Raw genomic sequence first — 22,180 nt, forward strand, 5'->3', positions numbered from 1 at the left:
AAGCAAACTAATTTCATCATACAGTCTTATTTTGTCCAATTATCCTTCTAGATCGCCATATCTTGTACCAATACTAAGTATGCAGTGGAGAGAATTTCTATAAGCTTAAGCTTTCAATTCAATCCACTTGTCTATACTTTGTGCAAAACTGTATAATTGTAATTATCATGAGATACAATATAGATGAATAAATATGTTTAAACCAAATCAACTTGGTAAATGAGGAAGGCATAAATTGTAACACAGCACAGTGGTGCGGTGCAACGACCCGGTAAGCGTGATGAACTCGTACAAAACATGTTTGACATAGTCTCACACAATTCACTCATCCTTTGTAAATCAATCAACACGTTTTTCCCGAGGCAATGCCAATGTTCAGTTCACATAGCACGTGATTTTTATGACTACATATTGTTATTGTTGGCGCCAGCGCGGATATATTCAAAGTGACACGTCTAAAAAGGTACGTACATTTTTTTCTTCCTCTGTTTTTTTCTCTATTTTCTTTCTGTTTCTGTCGTTCTTCTTTTTCTCTTTTCTTCCGATACATATATTAGTTATTCATTTTGCGTTTACCACATGTTTTTACCTGTGATAAAAATTCTGCAAATTCGACTGTAGTGTAAACAATGGAAACTATTTATAGAGAAATAGCTTATGCAACTGCTTTCTCAGTTCTGCGGATTGATAAAAAAGAATAATACATCAGAATTTTCATAGTTTTAATTGATTAACTCGGAGTGAAAAGCATCGGGAGAGAGAGACCATGATTATGCTCAAACTGACGTATATATGATGGAATTTCCGCGTGTACATGTTCCTATTTTCTGAAATGAACGATAACTATGAAAATGTCCAAATTATGTTTTGTGCAAATGTATTTTTTTAATGGGAACATTGTTGGTCGCGCAAACAACCTCGCACCCATGAAAAAGTGTTTTTGGGGACGCATGGTATAGCTTCCTGCCCCAGGCCCAACCCCTGTCTATCATCAAAATGCATTGTACAAAATTCGAAGAAAATGTTTATTTGAAACTTCCTTATTACTTACTGAATGAAACTTTTACAGCGTCTTTTGACAAATATCAAAAATATTTTGGTCAAATTTCGAGGGTTTTCTTATACTAGAAGTGAAAACAGTCAAACAAGTGTAACAGTTTTAAAATAACTTTGATAGTTTTAATTGCAAGTGAGACATTTATGTTTAACAAAGTCTTATTTCTTTTTTAGGTTGTGTCTTTGTGGCAGAGATAAAGTGGTGTATATAAGATCATAGATGGGTCCACGTGGTTTCAGATTTCTACTGTAGGGTAAAAAGGTGCGTATGTTGTCTTACTTTCTGTGTCTGAAATTTCTAAAGGCAACACTACGATAAATATTTGTTTCTGTTCTTACACACCCCTTTCTGTATTTCATATCCTTAGTAAGGTAAACAAAAATCTAGATAATGTTATAAAATGAATGACCGACGTTTAACTAAATTAACATTTGACTAATATTTGATTTTTAGCTCATCTGATTTTTGGAAAAAAATGACGAGTTATTATCATCACCTGATCGGCGTCGGCGTTGCCAGGTTAAGTTTTATGTTTAGGTCAGCTTTTCTCCTAAACTATAAAAGGTATTGCTTTGAAACATGCAACAATGGTTCACCATCAATAGCTGACCCTGTATAGCAAGAAACCTAACTCCATCCTGCTTTTTGAAAGAATTACTGCCCCTTTTTGGATTTAGAAAGTATCAGATTTCTTGGTTAAGTTTTATGTTTTGGTCAACTTTTCTCCTAAAGCACCAAAGCTATTGCTTTGAAATTTGCAACAGTTGTTCACCATCATTACCCAGGCCTGTACATTAATAAACATAACTCTGCCCTGCTTTTTGCAAGAATTATGACCCTTTTTGGACTTAGAAAATCATGGGTAGGACAATTTTTCTGTTATACAAAAATCAACAAAAAAGAAGGTTGTCGAGGCGTTGCCATGGAAGTAAATACATTAGAATAGTTTTAAATACAAAATGAGATAAGCCCGCGCGCTTAGCTCGATAGGGAGAGCGTAGGTTTACGGAACGCCGGGTCGTGACGGGGGCGTATGTTCTCCGTGACGATTTCAAATTTCGATGAAAGACATTGTGTCTAAAATCATTCGTCCTCCACCTCTGATTCACGTAGGCAAGTTTGCAGTTATTTGCGAAGAACAGGTTTGCACTGATCATAATCCAGGAACACTTGTTAGGTTAACTGAAATACTGTTGAAAAAAGGCGTTAAACCCATAACAAAAAAAAAAGAAAAGAAAAGATATTTAGGCAGAGCAACAATATGTTTTCTGTTTTCTTGCTATGTAGGTCGTGTTCAAGTGACAAAGTTCAAGATCAAAGAAACAGATCACGGGTGGAGGTGTTTTTCAAATATGGAATATTAAATGTATGTATTTTACCCCTTTTTATCTGGATTTTTAAGGCAAAACTGATTTATATTTGCTTCAGTTCCTACACATGTCTTTCTGTATTTTATACAATCAACGGTGTTACTATGGAAACGTACATCTACATTCTGATATAGGTGCTATAAATGAATGACCGATTCTGTAATATTGCTCATGGATTGCCTTGATTTTGAGTCATTTGTCTAATAAAAAGTGATGTTGCCATGAAAACGTGTTTTATGAAACAGTTGTATGGCAAGTGAGTCATTCAAGTTTAACAAAATCATGTTTTTATCCCCCGACGAAAGTAGGAGGGATATAGTTTTGGCGTTGTCCGTCCATCCGTCCGTCTTTCCGTCTGTCCGGAGCCATATCTAGGAAATAGTTGGGTATATTTATATAAAACTCCATATACATGTTCACCACTATGAGTTTTTGCGGCCCGCCAGATGTCAGTCAGATTTTATATCGAAATTTAAACCGACTTTAGATCACCATAATATGGTTGTGTACACACGATTTTGTTCAGATTTATTTTGTAAACTAAGAGTTATTGCCCTTTAATCGTAAAAATCCACATATTTGTACATAACAAACTTACCATTTGGTAGAATTTCATTAAATTTCTTTCATTCTTTTCCGTGAACATTTATTGAAGTTTTGTACCCACACCTGGTCACCCCCTTACCTTGATCACACCCCCTCTCCCTCCCAACCCCCCAAAAAATATTCCTTATTTTAGATTTTTTACAAACGTCATATACATGTTCATCACTATGAGGTTATGGGGCCCATGAAGTTTCAGTCAGATTGCCCAAGTAACACCAAAGTTATGGCCCTTAGAAGTTGCTGTATAGGGTACTATAAATATGGCAATTTCTGTATCATAACTTTTGATATATTTGACCTAGAACTATGAAACTTAAACAGAATTTAGAGCACTATATTGTAGTTGTGCATACACAATTTCGTACGGATTTCTTGTGTAACTTCAGAGTTATTGCCCTTTAATTATCTAAAAATCCAAATATTTGTACATAACAAACTTACTATTTGGCAGAATTTCATTAAATTTCTTTCATTTTTTCCATGAACATTTATTATTAACGTGTGAAGTTGTTCACCCACACCTGGTCACCCACTTGCCTTGGTCACACCCCCTCCCCGTCCCAACACCTCTTCCCCCCTACACACCCCTAAAACATTTTTAGCTCCACTATTTGGAGAATAGGGGGGCTATACTACTCACCGGCGTCGGCGTCGGCGTCGGCGTGACCCTTCTTGGTTAAAGTCTTTCGGCAACCTTTGTTTTTCTGTCATATCTTTGTTACTATTGCTTATATCTTACTGTAACTTCACATAAACATTGTCCAGTATACAAACAATGTATGAGTAGGGGCTGAGCCCATTATACCTGAGGTCAAGGTCATCAAGGTAATCTTTGTTTTTTCTGTTATAACTTTGTTACTTTTGCTTATATCTTACTACAAGTTATCATAAACATTATCCAGCATACAAACATAGTATATGCAGGGGCTGGGCCCATTATACCCAAGGTCAAGGTCACAAAGAAGTTATACTTGGAATTATTTTCATGTAATTTTTTTTCGAAAGCTTTATTAATAGGCAAATCTTTGGTACTCTAAAAGATAATGACTTGAAATTAAAAACATGTTTATAATCATCATCTGCATGTGTGGTTACATATCCCATAACTCTGATTTTTTTGGATAGAATTATGGCCCTTTTGTATTGAAACTTTTTTTGCAATCTTTGATTTCTTTAATGCAATATAAGATAAAACTTAAATGTATCTATATCGCTATCATCTGCATGTGTGATAACAATCCTCATTACTCTGATTTGTATTTTTGACCAAATTATACCCCTTTTATACTTCAATTCTTTTAACAAATTTCGATTTCTGGACATAACTTGGTACTATATATGATAATGACTTGAAACTCAAAATATATCTTTATCACCATCATCTGCATTTGTTGTAACAATCCTAATGACTATTATTTGTGTATTTGATGGAATTATGCCCCTCGGTGTATCTTCCTTTTATAGAAGAGGTCTCTTATACAGACAAATATTCATTTTACTGTCAAATCCCCAAATGGTGGAGCGCGCTGTCTTACGGACAGCTCTTGTTTTTTCATGCCTTATTTTAGATTTTTTTTCAAACCTTCCATGAATATTTATCAACATGCAAGTTGCACCATTTCAAAGTATCATACATTTATTATGTAAATTGATTTTGACTAATGAAATTATTATTTTAACATCCTGAACTTTTTGCCCGATATATTTTTTTGCTATTCCACACCACAAACCCTCCCGGCGGGGGATACCAGTTCATTGAATTTGCTTGTTTTTCTTGCATTTTAGGTTGTGTTTTAATGGCAAAGATCAAGCACAACATACAGATCATGGACAAAGGTGTTGTTAGATCTGGAGCACAAACGGTAAGCATATTTTCCTATTTTCTTTGTCTAGAATTTCTGAAAGCATCACTAGAATTTGTTTCTGTTCTTAAGCATGCCTTTTTGTGCCCCATGCGTAGATTTGGTCTTGCCCGTCCGTCCGTCCGTCAGTCTGAAGTTCGTGACGCGCCTGGTTAAAAAAGTATTTGATATAAATTGATGAAACCTTGCATGAGTCTTTATCATCCTATGAACTTTCGCACCTCCTATTTTTATGCCCCCAGCATCTACAGATGCGGAAGGCATATAGTGATTGTCCTGTCCGTCCGTCCGTTCGTTAGTCCGTCCGTCTGTACGAGGTTAACCAAATGGGACCGTTTCGTCTAGCATCAATACCCCTTACTAGAATGACTTGATACTAATGCAGATGAAGCCTGTGACCATTCCTCATCTTCAGACATCACCTGACCTGAGTTTGACATTGACCTTGAACTTGACCTCGTGTTAGTCTTAGGTTGCTTTGTATCGACAAGGATGCCATCGGGGGCATCGAGCGTTTATTGAGCGCAGCTTCTTGTTCGTCTGGCTCCACCCCTATTTTTAGAGTTATGACCCCTGAAATAGTCAAAAATGCACATTTTCACCTTGTGACACTCCTAGCTCAAAAGTATTTGATATAGATTAATGAAACCTTGCATGAGTCTTAATCATGATATGAACTTGTGCACCTTCTATTTCTAATCCCCGCCACAAGTGGTGTGGGTTATAGGAATGGTCTCCGTCCGTCCGCCCGTCGTCCTTCCGCCCTTCCGTCCGTCCTTCCGCCTGTCCGTAACACTTTCGTGTCCGCTACATATTTCCTAAACCCCTTGAAGGATTTTCATGAAACTTGGGTCAATGATCACCTCATCAAGACGATGTGCAGAACCCATGAGTCAGCCATGCCGGCTCAAGGTCAAGGTCACAACTTATGGTGAAACGTTTGAGCCTTCTATTTTGTATCCGCTCTATATCTCCTAAACCCCTTGAAAGATTTTCATCAAACCTGGGTCAAATGATTACTTCATCAAAGCAATGTGCAGAACTTATGAGTCAGCCATGCCGGCTCAAGGTCAAGGTCACAACAGAAGGTCAAAGGTTTGAGCCTTCTATTTTGCGTCTGCTCTATATCTCTTAATTCCCTTGAAGGATTCATATGAAACTATGGTCAAATGATCACCTCAAGCCAATGTACAGAACTTATGAGTCAGCCATGCCGGCTCAAGGTCAAGGTCACAACTCAAGGTCAAAGGTTTTAGCCTTTCATTTCGTGTCCGCTCTCTATCTCCTATACCTCTTGAAGAACTTTTATAAAACTTTGGTCAAATGATCACCTCATTAAAACTATGTGCAGAACTTGTGAGTCAGCCATATCAGCTCAAGGTCAAGGTCACAAGTTAGGGTGAAAGGTTTGAGCCTTCCATTTTGTGTCCACTCTGTATCTCCTAAACCCCTTGAGGAGGATTTTCGTCAAACTTGGGTCAAATGATCACCTCATCAAGAAATGAGTCAGCCATGTCAGCTCAAGGTCAAGGTCACTACTCAAGGTCAAAGGTTTGAGCTCTCTATCTCATAAAGCCCTTGAAGGATTTTCATGAAACTTGGGTCAATTGATTACTTTATCAAGACGTTGCGCAGAATTCATGGATCAGCCGTGTCAGTTCAAGGTCCAGGTCACACCTAAAGGCCAAGGGTTTACCCTTTCACTATCCGTAGCAGTGGCGCGGGATTAAGCTGTCTTTCAGACTGCCTTGTCTATTTTGGTCTGCCCCCAATTTTTAGAGTTATGGCCCCTGAAATAGACAAAAATGCCCATTTTCACCTTGTGACGTGCCTAGCTCAAAAGGTATTTCATATAAATTAATTAAATCTTATATGAGTCTTTATCATGATATGAACTTGTGCACCTCTTATTTTTTGTCTGGCTCCGCCCCCTAGATTTTTAGAGTTATGGCCACTGAAATAGTTAAAATGTACATTTTCACCTTATGACGTACCTAGCTCAAAAAGTATTTTATATGAATTGATTAAACCTTGTATTAGTCTTTGTCATGATATGAACTTGCCCACCTTGTTTTTTTTGTCTGGCTCAAAAAGTATTTAATATAAATGGTTGAAAACTTGCATAAGTCTTTATCATGATATAAACTTGCACACTTTTTATTTTTTGACCGAGTCCACCCCCTATTTTTAAAGTTATGACCCCTGAAATAGTAAAAATATGCACATTTTCACCTAATTATATGACTAGCTAAAAAAGTATTTAATGTAAATTCATGAAACCTTGCTAGAGTCTTTATCATGATGCGACCTTTCTCATTTGGAATTCTTTTTGAGAATATTTGTGCTTATTACAGAGTTGTGGCCCTTGAAATAGCCAAAATAGTTGACTTTTTGTTTGTGATGCTCATAGCTCAAAAATATATGGCCTAGAATAATGAATCCTTTTCATAAAATGTTTGTTTAGGCTAAACCCCATTAACACTGCAAACATTTGAATTATTGCCCCTTATTTGTGACAGATGTACCAATGGGGGCACACCCTGTGTCCTACAGACACATTCTAGTTGTATCTAAACACTTAAAAGGGTTACCATGGAAATGTACGCCTACATCTAAGTAGTGGTATCAATGAATGACACACGTCCAGATGTACAGTTATACAGCAGATGTTGGGGCATATAGGGTGTGTATATTTACTTTTCTGTTCTTTAGGCTACACTGTGATATGTTTGTTTCTGTTTATACACGTACATTTCTGTATCTATACACTCAATAGGGCTACCATGGAAACGAACCTCTACATCTAGGCAGTGGTGCAAATGGAAAACAGACATTCAGATCTACAAAGTTGTACGGCAGATTCTGGAGTACAAAACGTGAGTATATTTACTTTCTCTTTCTTGTTGCCACACTATAGATATATTTATTTCTGTTCCTACACATGCATTTTGAGCTTATCTGATTTTTTTTTTTAAAAGATGAGTTATTGTCATCACTTGAGCGGTTGTCGGCGTCGGCGTCGGCGTTGCCTGGTTAAGTTTTATGTTTATGTCAGCTTTTCTCCTAAATTTTCAAAGCTTTGAATCTTGGAATACTTGTTCACCATCAAAAGCTGACCCTGTATAGCAAGAAACATAACCCCATCTTGCTTTTTGCAAGATTTATGGCCCCTTTTGTACTTAGAAAATATCAGATTTCTTGCTTAAGTTTTATGTTTAGGTCGACTTTTCTCCTAAACTATCAAAGGTATTGCTTTGAAACTTGGAATACGTGTTTACCATCATAAGAAGACCCTGTACATCAAGAAACATAACTCCATCTTGCTTTTGCAAAAATTATTGCCCCTTTTGGACTTAGAAAATCAGTTTTCTTGGTTAAGTTTCATGTTTAGGTCAGCTGTTATCCTAAACTATCAAAGCTATTTCTTTAAAACTTGCAACACTTGTTCACCATCTTAGGCTGACCCTGTACAGCTAGAAACATAACTCCATCCTGCTTTTTGCAAGATTTATGGCCCCTTTTGGACTTAGAAAATATCAGATTTCTTGGTTAAGTTTTATGTTTAGATCAACTTTTTCTCTTAAACTATCAACGCTATTGCTTTGAAACTTGCAACACTTGACTATCATATGCTGACCCTGTACAGCAAGCAACATAACTCCATCCTGCTTTTTGCAATAATTATTGCCCCTTTTGGACTTAGAAAATCAGTTTTCTTGGTTAAATTTCATGTTTAGGTCAGCTGTTATCCTAAACTATCAAAGCTATTTCTTTAAAACTTGCAACACTTGTTCACTATCATATGCTGACCCTGTACAGCAAGCAACATAACTCCATCCTGCTTTTTGCAATAATTATTGCCCCTTTTGGACTTAGAAAATCATTTTCTTGATTGAGTATTATGTTTAAGTCAACTTTTCTCATACACTATCAAAGCTATTGCTTTAAAACTTGCAACAGTTTTTCACCATCATAAATGGACACTGTACATCAAGAAACATAACTCTATCCTGCTTTTTGCAAGAATGATGGCCCTTTTTAGACTTAGAAAATCATGGATAGGACAATATTTCTATTATACAAAAAATCAGATGAGCGTCAGCACCCGCAAGGCGGTGCTCTTGTTGCATCTATACACTCAACAGGGTTACCATGGAAACATACATCTAGGCAATGGTATAGATGGATGACCGAGGCCGAGATCTGCAAAGTTATACAGCATATTTTGGAGAATACATGGTATGAAGTTTACTTTTAATTTCTTGTAACACTATAATACATTTGTTTCTGTCTTTACACATGCCTTTCTGTATCTTATGCATTCAACAGGGTTACCACGGAAACGTATATATACCTAAAGGCAATGATATAAACTGAATGCAGACGTTCAGATACACAAAGTTTTACAGCAGATGAAGCATGTAAGGTGTGTATGTTTACTTTTTCTTCCTTTTGGCAACATTGTTATGTTTGTTTCTGTTTTTACACATGCCTGTCTGTATCTTATACAAACAACAGGTTTAGCACGGAAACGCATGTCCACATCAATGCAATGGTATAAATGGATGACCGACGTTCAGATGTACTAAGTTATACAGCAAATTTTGGAACATAAAGGGTTTGTATATTTACTTTTCCTTTAATGCGTAATTTGTATAAAGGTAATACTAAGCTTATATATGTTTGTTTCTGTTCTTACACATGCATTTCTCTATCTATACACTGAACAGGGTTACCATGGAAACATACCTCTTCATCTAGGCAATGGTATAAACTGATGACCGGCATTCAAGTCCCTGGCAAAGAGAGAAATTCAGCTGTCGATCAAGCGCTACAGGTTTAGCTTTAAATAATCTAAGCCTTGCTAAGACCTGAAAATAAATGTCAGGCAAAACTGAAACAAAAGCAAAATAACTGGATGCACTTAAAGAGCACCTAATCTATCTTGTATACTTTCGCTTCGTAATACTGTATGTTTAGTGTTTGCTGTTTTGTCAGGGATCTGTTTGCAGTGGCTACTTGGTTGTTTTTGTGGTGGTGTTTATTGTGGTGTTTGTTGTGGTGTTTTTGTGTATATGGAGGTGTCTGTGGTGGTTTCAATGTGGTCTTCTCGGTTTTATTCTTGATGGTTGTATTGTTTTGTTGAAAACGGGCATTTGGTGCGTTTTGTTTGTTGTATTGGGCTGTTTGTCATGGTGTTTTTCTTTCTGCCATTACCAATGTATTATTACTCGCTTTGTATACTGTAGAAAATTATTAGAATAAGTTCAATATTACATTGTGTTATAACTTTACTTGTCCAGCAAATTTTAGATACCCGGAAACACATATGAAGATATAGGCGGACGAATAGACATCATGTGCAGACGAAAGCTTGGGCTGGGAAGCGTGCTCCGTTGTTTTATTTCTGCTTTTTATTCCTTTTGTTTTGCATTGCATTGCTTTTTTCACTAGACTTTTGGGGCACGTGAAGAACGAAGACGCAGACGGATATTGAAGATGCATACCAGACAAAATTTGGGTTACTGTTTATCACAAACAGGTGCGTATGTTGCTTTTTATATTATTCTATTTTGTATGCATCTCTTCGCAGAATTTTCAAGTTGAATACAAGCCGGTGTAAAGATGTCGCATTGTAGATGACACAATGGTTTAGTGGATGGGGAAGATAGCGCGGCTGATGTTGACTGTACAGACACGCGTTAAGATGTCATGCTGTAGATGTGACAATGGTTTTGTGGACGACGCAGCTTGGGTTTTCTTTTTGGACGCACTGAGGTATATAATTTGTCTGTACAATTAGTGTTTTTCTTTTGCTAGCTTTATATTAGTTGTGTAGTTTTCAGCCAAATTACACACATTCATTTTCATTTCAATATATTCTCTATAAATTGGATATTTTCTGGTTATTATGTAGGTCTACATTGTTTTAATTTACATAGTTTTAGTTCATTTTTTTTATTATTTTAAACCCGATTATTGTTAATTGTATGATGATTGTCTACCAGTATTTAGTCAGCAGAGTATAACTTTCAACATGTAAGAAGCAGAGGTCAATTTTCCACTTGGAGTAATTCAATAGCATGGCAATGTGGACACAGATCCTGGTTTTGGTAAAAGAAGTACTCGAAATATCCGACGAAAAGCAATTTCTTGGATTATACACGTAAGGACTTACTATATCTGTTACGCATTTTGGAAACAAGTCTGTTTAGGGAATGACAGAATTCAATGTGGTTACACTACATTAACTAGTAGATGTATAAATTCGAAGATTTTCATGATTATTGTAATTTTATGTCCACACAACTTTATTTGACTCACTGAAGTGATGTGGTTTACATCAGGCAAAGGTTTGCGACAATATTAGCTTGAGACGGGGTTCGAATTCGTGATCACCGCTATGTGAATTTCAGACGCGGTTTTACAAATTGTAACATATTTATTCGAACTTTAAATTTTATTCAGTAAAGTGTAAACAGGATAAAAGTGTCTTTTCATTGTTAAAAAAGTTGAAAAAGTGCCCAACTTTCCATACGTGGCTTTGATGTGATTAAGTATTGGTGAGAAACCCAAGAAAAAAAAACAATGTAGCTATTTACTTTTTTGTATCAGTAGGAAGAAAATGTTAGTTAATGGAACAATAGCAGCAGTAGAACTACCTTGCCGGTACCCTAACGAAGCCGGTCATCAGATGTGCATTGAAACCCTATCAAACCCTTGCGTTACCATGGTAATCAGCCGTTATCAACAAGGTAAGCTACTGAATTACTCAAGAATTATAATTTATGCGGCGCGAGTTGTAGTCACAGTGTGTATAAATGGGTGACAGATACACTTTTTGTTACTGACCTAACCATGCGGTTGTTGGAGAGCTAATATATACTGGTTTGAAACCCAGGGTTAGAGAACTGAATTCCGTCGATTTATTTGAAACAACGTAAATGCGACAAGCACACCGAAAGCTACTGTTGGTATAAACAACTGGTTTTGTGACAAGAACTTTGATTTTTCCTGAGCATGTTGAGAGATTTATAAAGTAACGTAATATTGAGTGGTATTTATTAGCTCGACTATTCGAAGAATAGTCTAGCTATTCTACTCACCCTGGCGTCGGCGTCGGCGTCGGTGTCGGCGTCGGCGTCACACCTTGGTTAAGTTTTTGCATGCAAGTACATACAGCTATCATTTAAAGGCATATAGCTTTGAAACTTATTTATTCCTTTTCTAGGTCAATTACCAACCTCACTGGGTCAAGTTCCATAACTCTAACATGTATTTTGAGCAAATTATGCCCCCTTTTGGACTTAGAAAATTCTGGTTAAAGTTTTACATGCAAGTTACTATCTCCAAAACTAATGCAGATATTGAATTGAAACTTCACATGTGTCTTCGGGGTTATAAAACTAGTTGATAGCACCAAGTCCCATAACCCTGACCTTCATTTTGGCCAAATTATGCCCCCTTTTGTACTTAGAAAATTTTGGTTAAAGTTTTGCATGCAAGTACATACAGCTATTACTAAAAGGCATATAGATTTGAAACTTATTTTTTCTTTTTCTAGATCAAATACCTACCTCACTGGGTCAAGTCCCATAACTCTGACATGTAATTTGGCCAAATTATGCCCCCTTTTGGACTTAGAAAATTCTGGTTAAAGTTTTGCGTGCAAGTACATACAGCTATTACTAAAAGGCATATTGATTTGAAACTTATTTTTTCTTTTTCTAGATCAATTACCTACCTCACTGGGCCAAGTCCCATAACTCTGACATGTATTTTGAGCAAATTATGCCCCCTTTTGGACTTAGAAAATCCTGGTTAAAGTTTTACATGCAAGTTACTATCTCCAAAACTAATGCAGATATTAAATTGAAACTTCACATGTGTCTTCGGGGTTATAAAACTAGTTGATAGAATCAAGTCCCATAACTCTGACATGTATTTTGGGCAAATTATGCCCCCTTTTGGACTTAGAAAATCCTGGTTAAAGTTTTGCGTGCAAGTACATACAGCTATTACCAAAAGGCATATAGCTTTGAAACTTATTTATTCTTTTTCTAGGTCAGTTACCAACCTCACTGGGTCAAGTTCCATAACTCTTAACATGTATTTTGAGCAAATTATGTCCCCTTTTGGACTTAAAACTCTTTTGATATTTAACATTTTGGGTAATAATTTCCTGCTTCTGTGACAATATTTCGAATAGTCGAGCTTGGCTGTCTTACGGACAGCTCTTGTTTTAATTTACAAACTAATAATTTCGGTATCTGCAGTTAAGAATAATATCCACGTGATATAAGAAGATTCATAGCATGGCAATGCAGACGACACATGTTCTTTATATTAGACGACTCAAGTAGCGAAAGACTTAATACTAGAGTAACCTTTAATAAGATTCATATTGAATCTTATTTGTCAACGTTATAGTGATATTGGATTGTTTAACGTACAATTAAAGGCGATTTAAATTTATAAGCCGTTTGTAGCGGAAATAACAAAAACAACAAGTGAAGAGCGTGTTCTGTGTGTGCATCTTTTTGGCAATTTATGAACTGCTTCTTGAGGTTATTAGTGTCATATACTGTCATTTTATATAGTGCAATAAAAAAGTTGTAAATGTAAGAAATTAATTTTCATCACTTTTCGATAGGCAAGGTAGTGCATGGATATAGTGGAATTCAAGCCTTGGTGGACCTTTCTTCTGTATTTGTCCAGTCTTGTTGATCGTAGACAGCTGTTCCACACCTCGTACACAACAGAGAAACCCCCTCGGACGAAGAATTCGTTCAGGTAAAGAGAAATATTAGATCATGTGTATGCTCTGTTAGAACTGCGCTGTCTGCAGCTGTTTAAAAATAGTTTCAAAAACATTGTATTGTGGCAAATAATTCTTCTCGCAGATACATATTGTATATGTTTGCCACATATATTCGTGAACTACATGTCCTTACACAAATGGCAAACGTGGTTATCATTGTTGAACATTTGACCTGTTGTCTGGAGTCGCCGATTCGAATCTTGATGAGAGAGAAAATTGACTTCGGTCTCATATGCTGATGAGATGCGAGTACTGGTTAGGATCAGTTTTATCTACGGCGTCAAAGACCCGCGAGACATACATAGTGTTTAAACTTTCCGTCCGTCATTCCGTATGTCTGTTCGTCCGTCAGTAAGTCTGTGCTCCACTCCTACAGTTTCTCTTCAATAAAAATTATGCCCCCTTTTGGACTTAGAAAATCCTGGTTAAAGTTTCGCGTGCAAGTACATACAGCTATTACTAAGTCATATAGATTTGAAACTTATTTTTACTTTTTCTAGATCAATTACCAACCTCACTGGGTCAAGTCCAATAACTCTGACATGTATTTTTGGTAAATTATGCCCCCTTTTGGACTTAGAAAATTCTGGTTAAAGTTTTACATGCAAGCTACTATTTCCAAAACTAATACAAATATTGAATTGAAACTTCACATGTGTCTTCGGGGTTATAAAACTAGTTGATAGCACCAAGTCCCATAACTCTGATATGCATTTTGGTTAAATTATGCCCCCTTTTGAACTTTAATCTCTTTTGATATTCAACATTTTGGGTAATATTTTCCTGTTTCTGGGACAATATTTCGAATAGTCGAGCTTGGCTGTCTATTACGGACAGCTCTTGTTTTTTTTTTCTGGAGTTAGGCTCTTTTTACGGACTTTGAAAATATCATAACTACAGCATAATATTCTGTACTCAACTCCTCAAATCCAAGTGGAATTTTTAGTAAACATCGTCAACTTCAAGAACACAAGCGCATTTTTTTTCTGGAGTTGCCTAACTCGAATGTTTCTGGAGATTTGTCCCTTCTTTAATTTAGTATTATTCCATCGAACATTTTAGACGGCACGTGTTATAGCGATGATGTTGACATCGTTCCACAAATACAGACAACAATGATTTAACCTTTTAAAATTTACACAAATCCATTGTTCATTTTGTTTGCATGATTTTAAAGGCGCTTGAGAAATCCTGCATTTGTAATACATAGTTTTCCACTCTCTAGAGGTAACTAGCTTGATTATGCTCGAGGCATGCTTGTTTTCCAAATTTTTGCTAATATATCTTTATGCTCATTTAGATATCCAGAAACAGTCATTTTCAACAATCAATTTCAAATTGAAATTATACAAATGTAGATGTTTTAGTGTCCAAAATGGCTGAAATTTACAAGGGAAAACATCCCATTAAAATCGTTTTTTTTTACGATAAATTCAAAACAAATCAAGATATTTTGAAACTTTAAAACGTTAATAGTATCGACCTCAATGACATACAGTCGTATAACATGCATATAATATATTATATATAAAGAGAAAATAGGGAAATAGCGTTGTTATAGAAAGGCTAAAACATTAAAGATAAAACGAACAAAGTTAGACATCAAGACTAATAAAACTGGAAGGCCTTTCCAAAAGAAAGCATTTCAGTTTGTATCAATAAGTTACTAGTATATAACCATAAATTCCTCGATAATTGTCCAAGTCATTATGTATACCTTTCAGAATTATTGGTTGATGTTTGACTCTGTCTGTAAGCAGTTATGCCTCCAATATGTAGTGGAGAGACATACTGTTTTAGTGCTGTCCGTCCGTCCGTGTGTATGTCCGTCTGTCTGTCACAAAGTTTATCCACGCAACTCTTTCGACACCACTGAATGGATTTACACCAAATTTCGCAAGAGGAATCATGACCCTCGATTCGCCAACTGTTTTGATGTTTAAGCCACTTCTCTTTTTTGATTTGGCGGATTTCCACCAAACCGTACAAGAGAATTAAGTACCAATTATGCATATTTTGGACATGTTCTAGTTTAATGATTTTCAGAGGAGTTATGGCCCTTTCTTTGTCACATTTTATGATATTTCGACAATTTTTCTCGCACCTTTAGGCAGATTTCCACCATATCTAAAATGAGTTATCAGTGCCAAGCCTATTTATACGTATCGTCGACATGTTCCGATTCAGTGATTTTCAGCAGAGTTATGATCCTTGATTTGTCATATTTTACAATGTTTACACTTCTTGCTGTATATAATTAGGCTGAATTTCACCAAACGTTACCAGTGATCAGTGTGAAGCGTAGTTGTGCATATTATCGTCATGTTCTGGTTAAATGATTTTCAGTGGAGTCATGACCCTTGGAGAACTGTCCTACTCGATCCGGCGTCGACGCACTTTGGTTAAGGTTTTGATGTACTTTCTCTTTGTCTATGTAATTACTTGATGGATTTGTTTCAAACTTAAAATATTTATTGTTCATCATCACCCACATCATATGGCACAAGAGTAATAACTCTCGCACCAGTATTTCATGAATTATTTCCCCTTTTTACGTAGAATTTCAGGTTAAAGTTTTGATGCACTTTCACTCTGTCGCAGTTATTACTAAATGGATATGATTCAAACTGAAATAGTTGCACATTATCATCACTCACATCATATCACACAAGGGCCATAATTCTTGCACCAATATTTCATGACCACCCACCCGCCACACACACACACATACCTTTTACTTAGAATTTCAGGTTAGTTTTCATGCACTTTCACTCTATTTCAGTTATTAAATGGATTTGATTCAAACTTGAAGTACATGTAGTTGTTCCATATTAGTGACACAAGGTGCATGAATATTTATTCAACACATCTGGTTATTTTTTGTTAGGTCCACTTTTCTTGAATACTTTGAAATTTCCTACATTTTTCCGTCGTTAATAGGCAAGTAAAAAGGCTCAAGAACCATATTTTTCTTGCATATTGCATGGAGTTAAACACTAACAGACGCGATCAGTAGAACAGTATGCGGTGGTCTTAATACATTTTAGCTCGTCTGATTAAAAAATATATGTACCACTTGGTCATCAGCTTTATAAAGTTCTTTTTAGCTGCTCAGGTGAGTTTTTGTGATCGCTCAATGTCCGGCGTCCGGCGTCTGTCTGTTGTCTGTCTGACTGACAACATTTAGCTTGTGTATCCGACAGAAGCTGTATATCACCCTGGCGTCGGCGTCGGCGTCACACCTTGGTTAAGTTTTTGCATGCAAGTACATGCAGCTATCATTTAAAGGCATATAGCTTTGAAACTTATTTTTTCTTTTTCTAGGTCAATTACCAACCTCACTGGGTCAAGTTCCATAACTCTGACATGTATTTTGAGCAAATTATGCCCCCTTTTGGACTTAGTAACTTGCATGTAAAACTTTAATCAGAATTTTCTATCTCCAAAACTAATGCAGATATTGAATTGAAACTTCACATGTGTCTTCGGGGTTATAAAACTAGTTGATAACACAAAGTCCCATAACTCTGACCTTCATTTTGGCCAAATTATGCCCCCTTTTGGACTTAGAAAATTCTGGTTAAAGTTTTGCGTGCAAGTACATACAGCTATTACTAAAAGGCATATAGATTTGAAACTTATTTTTTCTTTTTCTAGATCAATTATCAACCTCACTGGGTCAAGTCCCATAACTCAGACATGTATTTTTGGTAAACTATGCCCCCTTTTGGACTTAGAAAATTCTGGTTAAAGTTTTACATGCAAGTTACTATCTCCAAAACTAATGCAGATATTGAATTGAAACTTCACATGTGTCTTCGGGGTTATAAAACTAGTTGATAACACCAAGTTTCATAACTCTGACCTTCATTTTGGCCAAATTATGCCCCCTTTTGGACTTAGAAAATTCTGGTTAAAGTTTTGCGTGCAAGTACATACAGCTATTACTAAAAGGCATATAGATTTGAAACTTATTTTTTCTTTTTCTAGGTCAATTACCAACCTCACTGGGTCAGGTTTCATAGCTCTAACATGTATTTTGAGCAAATTATGCCCCCTTTTGGACTTAAAAAATTCTGGTTAAAGTTTTACATGCAAGTTACTGTCTCCAAAACTAATGCAGATATTGAATTGAAACTTAACATGTGCCTTCGGGGTTATAAAACTAGTTGATGGCAGCAAGTCCCATAACTCTGATATGCATTTTGATCAAATTATGTCCCCTTTTGAACTTAAAACTCTTTTGATATTTAACCTTTTTGGGTAATATTTTCCTGCTTCTGGGACAATATTTCGAATAGTCGAGCTTGGCTGTCTTACGGACAGCTCTTGTTCATCTGATCTTCATGAAATTTTGTCAGAATGATAGCCTTAATAAAATCTAGGCCGTTTAAAAATGGGTTATCTGAATTCAAAAACTAGGCCACAAGGTCAAATCAAAGAAAAACCTTGTGTATGTAAAAGAGGCTGTATTTTCAAATTGATCTTCACGAAATTTGGTCAGAATGATTGCCTTGATGAAATCTAGGTCGAGTTCAGATATGGGTTATATGGGGGGAAAAATTAGGCCATTAGGTCAAATCAAAGAAAAGCTTTGTGTATGCGATAGACGATGTATTTTTCAATTGATCTTCATGAACTTTGGTGGGAATCAGAGCTATTGGTTTAAAACTTGCAACACTTGTTCACCAATAAACACAACAAGAAACATAACTCCATCCTGCCTTTTGCAAGACTTATAGTCCCTTTTTGGACTTAAAAATATAACATTTCTTTTTTTTTAAGTTTTATGTTTATGTCAATTTTTCTCCTAAACTGTCAAGGCTATTGCTTTGAAACTTGCAACTCGTGTTTACCATCGAAAACTGACTCTGTACAGTATTAAGAAACATAACTCCATCCTGCTTTTTGTAAGACTTATGGCCCTTTTTTGACTTAGAAAATCAGATTTCTTGGTTTAATTTTGTGTTTAGGTCAGCTTTTCTCCTAAACTATCAGAGATATTGCTTTAGAACTTGCAACACTTGTTCACCATCAAAAGCTGACTCTATACAGAAAGAAACATAACTCCATCCTGCTTTTTGCAAGACTTATAGCCTCTTTTGGACTTAGAAAATATCAGATTTCTTGGTTAAGTTTTGCATTTAGGTCAACATTTCTCCTTAACGGTCGAAGCTTTTGCTTTAAAACTTAGAACAGTTATTTGCCATTAAAAGCTGACTCTGCACAGCAAGTACCATAACTCTACATGGCTTTTTTTCCAAGAATTATGGCCCCTTTTGAACCTTTTTGAAAATCATGGGTAGAACAATATTTCTATTTTACAGAGACAAAAAAAATCAGATTAACGTCTGCATCCGCCAGGCGGTGCTCTTGTTAATCCTACGTTAGTATTAAAGTAGCCCTGGAAACTCTTACTTGCGTTTTATCAGAATTATGACCGTTTTAGTACATCGAAAATTGGAAGATTTTGGTTAAAGTTCACATTTTTGTTTTTTTAAGAACTATAGCTTTGCAACTTTGTACAATGTTTTAGTCTCACTTTTCTTTTGTCAGAATTATAGTCCTTATTGTACTAAGAAGACTGGGATTTCTTGGTTAAAGGTTTTGTTAAAATCCACCTTTCTTGAATTCTGCAAAAGCTATAGCTTGAAAATATGTTCAGTTTTTAATTTGACATTACATCTTGAAGTATTTCGTATATTAATTATTTGTTTTCATTTTCAGATTCACAAGTAAGAAGTATCTGCAGAAGAAAGAACCAATTATGGTAGATCCACGACAGTCCTGGCACAAGCAAACATGGCATCACCACAGCCCCGACACAAGCTTTGTTGAGATTAGATATAAACTAACATGTATATAATTATACCTTCATGTACAAAGTACACGGGATTATATTGGAGTCACATATGTCAGCGGGTCCGTTCGCTTATCTGTCCATCATGTCCGCTGGGAAGATTTTTAAAAAAAATGGCTTCATTTATTAGCCTCAACAAGAATGTTCGTTGTGCACAACCCAAGTTACTAGGCCCAAGGTCAGTATTACTCTTGGAGGACAAAGTTCAAATAACTTTAATTTAGTGTCCGCTCCATGTAGTCTTAACTGCAACGAATATTTAGGTCAAGCATTCGTTATTGAACTCGCCCTGCCTTCAGGGTCACTGTCACCGTTGCATTCAGGTTAAACTTTTATATGATTCTCAAAATCACTATATTTTCTTAACTACTGCCCATATTAGCATCAAACTTCACATTTGTTGATTGTGGTAAAACGCAGACATTTATTTGTTAGGGGTCAAGCATCCAAAAGGTCAAAGTTACTTGGGTCATATTTTGTAATTGTGCTGGTTAAATCTTAGATTGTTTCTTATATCTTCTCATTCTCCCTCCCCTAACCCCTACTCTACCCCCTAAAAGAAAAGAGTCTTATTTATCACTCACGCTTACTTATATCCTATAGCAATAAATATTGGTCAGCATTTCCGAATAGTCACGCGGGCTTTCCTTACAACAGTTCTTGATATAAAATTAGGATTAGTAAATAGATGTAAGCACTCACAACCTAGTTCATTCGGTCAAAGGTCAAGTTCTGACTTAAAAGACCGCACCATATTGCCTAATCTAATAAAGTAAGCACTAACTGTCAATTCCATCTAGCCACTAGGTTAAACGTCATTGTGACAGATATGAGGTCAAAGGTCAAATAGCTTTGTGACTGATACATATCTTGAAACCCCATTTTCCATACACTCGTAAAACTAGCAATAAATATCAAGAAGACATGTATAGAACCCAGATTATTAGATCCAAGGTCAAGGTTACACTTGAATGTCAAAATGATGACAACATTGACTTACCCTGCATCAAAGCAGCGTCTGGGGGTAACAATAGTTCTAGTTTATCATTTTTAGCGGACCAAATTTGTAATCGTATTAACCATTTGACAAATATTTCCTAAACTTTAGGATAAATATTTAAAACAAAAATCAGGAAATTGTTTGTTTTTTTTAACACTGATACAGTGGGACTATTTTTAGACACAGCGAATATTTTAGCTTGATTTGTTGCCAGTCGTGATTTTCTAAATGATAGTTTTATTACAAATTCAAAATGTAGCACATTTGACATTAATGTAAAAAATCAGGGACGGCGAATTTTGTAAGAAAAAAATGTAGTTGGTTAAATATTTCAAAAAGTGTCTCAAATTTTTGCTCTTTTGAACAGTTGCGTTTTAACTGGTCAGGGATTGTTTCAAAAATAAATATGCGTAGTTTAGTTGATGTATAAAAAGCTACTTTTTGCAACTTGTACATTTTGGAGTGGGGGCTAAATTCCAAACCCTCATATATTTTAAAACATATAGAGGACATTCCTTTGTTTCAGTGTAAGCTCGAAACAGAAACATTCTAGTGTTCACACGTGAAAATTTTTAAAAAGTAATCACACGGATTTTATTCTAATGCATTTTATTTTTATATTATATTTTCTGCCAACGTAACGCCATACGCTATGTGCAACGTTACTCTACATTTTATGGCAATACTTATGTTGGAAAAAAGTGACATAGTGACATTTCAATCTACATGTAATTATGTTTTAGTTAAAAAGATATCCGATTCTACGTTATTCATATTCTTGCGTTAAATTGTGGTTACATACAAGTGAAAATTGTATTTGGATTTCTCACCTTTTAGGAGCGGCTTTATCAGGGTATAATGCATCGTTGTTTTCTTGAAACCTTCTCAAAATATGGTATATAATTTATATCATTTTAATGTTGCTTTTAAAAGTCATTTTGGCCTCATTTTTGTACACTGAATTTTACACACTGTTTGGCATAACTTTTAACCAGCACCTAACTCTGAGCACTAACCTTAACCATTCGGGGCTAAAGTGACTGTTAAAGCAACTTTGTCTTTTATGGGAACAAGACTAGCATATCTTTATAAATGATGGATAAAAATTGTTGGCAAACTTTCAGGTTTTTGTCTACGCTTTTAATGAAATACTTTAATATAACGTTAGATTATACAATGATAAATTCATTGTTTTAAACGGAGAGAAATCCAAATATGATGTTCACTAGAACGGAACTACACTTGAACGCGGAAGGATATAATTTGTAAGGACGTGAAATATGCTTAAAAGCAACAAAGCTGTATAGTAATGCTTTAAAAAAAACAAACGAAAATACACGAGAAAATCATTGAAATATAAAAGATTCTTATACATCTCTTAGACCTATTGAACTCATTTTCCAACATAAGCATTGTGACGTCATAAAATATAGCGTTACGTTACCCCTGACGCATGATGTCTTACCTGACTGAAAAAGAAAAGATAATATGAAAAATAATTAGTTTAACTCAACAAGACATAAAGCAATTCAACATTTATGTGTACATTTTGGTTAAAATTGTTAGAAGTTAAGAATGAGATATGAATGTTTCATAATGAATTA

At 35.6% G+C, this 22,180-nt stretch overlaps 1 long non-coding RNA gene across 3 annotated transcripts; it reads left to right on the forward strand.

Moving 5' to 3' along the window:
- The first annotated feature begins 281 nt into the window (after positions 1–281).
- LOC123527451 (uncharacterized) lies at positions 282–21,441 on the forward strand. 3 transcript variants are annotated; one of them, XR_008367083.1, is made up of 10 exons: positions 282–463; positions 1,231–1,318; positions 2,345–2,423; positions 4,819–4,895; positions 7,672–7,771; positions 9,041–10,673; positions 10,904–11,061; positions 11,511–11,650; positions 13,549–13,688; positions 19,444–21,441. It is a non-coding gene; the product is annotated as an uncharacterized LOC123527451 (long non-coding RNA). The 3 variants fall into 3 exon arrangements; XR_008367084.1 differs by having other exon boundaries at positions 11,514–11,650; XR_008367085.1 differs by having other exon boundaries at positions 9,225–10,673.
- The last annotated feature ends 739 nt before the right edge of the window (positions 21,442–22,180 follow it).

Source organism: Mercenaria mercenaria, chromosome 14 (genome assembly GCF_021730395.1).
Source record: "Mercenaria mercenaria strain notata chromosome 14, MADL_Memer_1, whole genome shotgun sequence".
In the NCBI taxonomy this organism is placed as follows: domain Eukaryota; kingdom Metazoa; phylum Mollusca; class Bivalvia; order Venerida; family Veneridae; genus Mercenaria; species Mercenaria mercenaria.